Consider the following 2,531-nt stretch of genomic DNA (forward strand, 5'->3'; position numbering starts at 1 on the left):
GTGATCAATCTACGTCCCATTACATAATGATACTATGCCGGTAAAAGTATTACTCCTGCACAACAATATTGGCGTATCTAGACACGTTAACCACATACGCGTTCCGCACACGCCTAGGGCAGAGTAGCCTACACACTACCTTCACTGAAAATAACTCCCCTAAGTGGGAGTGACAACACATATACATGGGCCAAACAAGAAAACGAATTACTCAAAACAAACATGGTTCACGTTGAACCCATGGTGGCATTGCCATGGATTCCTCCGAAGATACAGTAAAATCAAACAACAATATTCAGTTCACTGTAGGATTGTGTGACCACCATGAAACCATACAGATTACAATCACTCCTCGAGTTCCCGTGGCCCATGTCGTATCTGAAATACAGTACTAGTACCCGCCACTCACCCCCAAATGCACGTCAGCAACTGTATCCATGAGTTAGACCTGCACGCTGTTGTTGGCTGATTCCGTTCCGACACTAGATGAAACCATAACATGCACGATAATAACACTCGCCAAATATCACGTTCCCACAGATTGTACTACGTATCTCGAATACGACAAAGAAGAGAGTTATCAGCAAAACCGGTATAAACCAATTCGAATCACATGCACGACCAATTAACTCCCTATAGCGCCATGTCGAATTTACCTTCACCGCTATTAAGTCTTAATTTGGCACGAATCCACACTTTACGACTACAGACGTTACTCATACTGATGTCCGGTAGCTTAACTACATTCTGAATGAGAAAATATGCATGCTAGACAGTCTGCAGCCGGATCAACGCGCGAAGCGCGAACAGCGCCACCTGTGGTGCCACAATGACTTAATCGCTGCCCTTACTTAGAATACATTCACGAATCCCTTCGGGTATAGGATAAAGCCCGAGAATCGGTCAATTGAGCAGTTCTGGCCATTGCCGAAATTTTTGGACTTTGCACGTAGTGCGAGAATAAATCGAATGGTCGTATTTCGTACTTTGTTTGGTTTGCGCGTTGCGTTTTTTTCTATAAAAACGATTTCTAATTTATTTTATTTAACGCCCTGAAGTTATTCTCGGCTCCGTACATATCGGCGGCCCCTTAGATCGCCGCAGCAGCGAGGCTCCGTCTTGAGGGATTGTGCGCGTACGAAAGAATTTGCGCGGCTGAGGAGCTGGCCCGGGCGGTCCAGAGTTTCACTACGCTGCCGGGCACTAACTATAACTTTAGTGTAGGGCGAACGCAGGACTGTGCGCCGATATTAAGCCTCCGTACGCAGTGGCTAACGTTGGAATGCGTTGACGTCGCGTTTTCATTATCGTAGCCATCTTCGCTTGCTCCTTATGACTCGTGTTTGACGGCGCCGGGCGCGTTCGCATCTGGCCTGGCTCAGACTCTAGGGAGGCGGCCGTTTTTGCCTGTTTTTGGCATATTACCAGGCGGCACTGGCAGGAAGATCAAGGCGCGCGCAGCGTAGCAGGCATCACACTGATACTATTCAGTTTCGTGTTTAGACTGAGCCAGCTAGCGGCTAACTAGAGAGCGCGTGTAGGGCCAGATGGTGCGTTGGCGCAAGGAAGATGCGTTGTGTAGCGCGTGGGCGACCCGCACTATCTACTACTCACTACTGGAGTAGGCTAGTAGTTAGTAGTACTTAGCTGTTAAGTTAGCCGTGAGCACGTACTAGTAGCTAGTACTTATTAACTAGGCCAGGACCGCAGGAGCTAATAGATAATAGTAATAATGACTCAAACTCTGTTAGCTAGGGTTTGAACTATACTTTACTAGATAATGACGAACCGCTTGATCGCATATTGATCCCACCTAACCTATTATATTGAATATAGATAGTTATATTTAGAGTCTGATGTAAATGACATTGGTTTTTATTGGCCCTGCCATAGCATTGGGGCGGCATATATATAGTTGGGAGCGGCATGTTCTCCTCCTCCTTGAGACTCACTAGTACTACTAGGATCTACGCTACCTGAGGCGAGGCTAGGCAAGACACGCATCTTTGCTAACGGGTTAGAATACGCACGCTAGGCGTATCCTAGACACAGGCACTTGAAGCGTTTCAATACAAATATAATGCTAACCTAAATACGATAATCTATTTACTAGCGAAACTTTTGTTATGTTTTCTAGTATAGGCCTAGCTCTGCTTTCTAACGAAGGTTGGGCGAGGTGTCACAGGGTATATATAGGACTAGGACGTCGCTGGGCGGGCGGCGTACCTCGGATAGGCGGCATTGAGTGACTAAGCGTAGAGCCGAGAAAGTGCGAGAGAGTGCGCAGTTCTAGTGGGCTATTAGGGCGCGGCGGCAGCGCGCGCGCACTAGGCTTTCCAACATCCCGGTAAGCGAAGCCCTCTGCCATTGGAAGCGTTGCAAAAACGTGTGCAGCGTTGGGCGGCGAAGAGCGCCGGTAGGGTGTTTCGGTGATTCTGACAGCGGCGTTTCGCATTAGGCTGGGCAAGGTTTCGCGGAATGTGCGAGAATTTGCGAAGTCAGTCTTTCTGTTGATCTTTCGTCGGTCACAG

The sequence above is a fragment of the Priapulus caudatus genome, unplaced genomic scaffold (assembly GCF_000485595.1).
Source record: "Priapulus caudatus unplaced genomic scaffold, Priapulus_caudatus-5.0.1 Scaffold1044, whole genome shotgun sequence".
In the NCBI taxonomy this organism is placed as follows: Eukaryota; Metazoa; Priapulida; class Priapulimorpha; order Priapulimorphida; family Priapulidae; genus Priapulus; species Priapulus caudatus.